Below are 947 nucleotides of genomic sequence, written 5' to 3' on the forward strand. Positions count from 1 at the left end.
CCTATCTGGCCCACACCAACTTAAACATATACATAAAATGGCGTTTCTCCACACAAGTCAATTGGCATTGCTGGCTCCCATTATTTCCAATGGGCCTTCAAGTGTTTCTCATTGTTTCCAATGGGCAATCCTGTCCTTCCTTTTAGTACATCCCCAGCCAAGGGCAAATGGCAACCCCCAGCAGGATGCCATCAGCCCATCCCCCACCCCGCCCAGGCACACACCCCCCCCCGGCAAACAGAAAAGCCAGGAGAAAGAATCAGAACAGGCGCCCACCTGGTCATGCCAGCAGCCAGGAACAAGACCAGAGGTGATGGCAAGCCCCCCCCCTGACCCCCCTCCAAGCCCGAAGACCTCCTGCAATTCCCACAACAACAACAACGCCCGTGTCTTCACCCACCCACCCTGAGGAGCCACTCTTGCCCCCTGACCTCGAGTCCTGCGCGCTGGAGGGAGGGAGGGGAGTGGTGGTGAAAAGGCGGCAGAGGCCAGGCTGCCCATCCCCCCTCCCAGGGACAAAGACGAGGACGGCAGTCTCCAACGTAATACAGTGAACAGGACAAATGGTGCATTCGCTCCCTCAACTGGAAGAAAGGGGGATTGTTCCTCACTGGGCTCTAGCTGTTGTTCTGCAAATGGCTGCTGCCCTTTGACAATACCGCGGTGATGTGCGACGACTATGTATCAGTTCCATGACAGCACAGTATAATACAGCAGCTTCAGACTGATAAATATATTTTGGCTTAATCTTGTGTAGGCAACAGCATGGAGGCACAAAAGTGGGCAAACAAAGATATCTGTGAGTGTGTGAAAGGGAGTGGAGAGACAGCACATATACATAGGTCTAGTGGAGGGAACTGTTTTGCCAAATGAAATAGAAGTGAGAGAAGAGATGCAGAAATCACGGGAAGCTCACCTAAGCCAATCAGTTGAACGATAACTTCGAT

The sequence above is a fragment of the Gekko japonicus genome, unplaced genomic scaffold, assembly GCF_001447785.1.
Source record: "Gekko japonicus isolate JY-2015 unplaced genomic scaffold, Gekko_japonicus_V1.1 scaffold3880, whole genome shotgun sequence".
NCBI classification, from domain to species: domain Eukaryota; kingdom Metazoa; phylum Chordata; class Lepidosauria; order Squamata; family Gekkonidae; genus Gekko; species Gekko japonicus.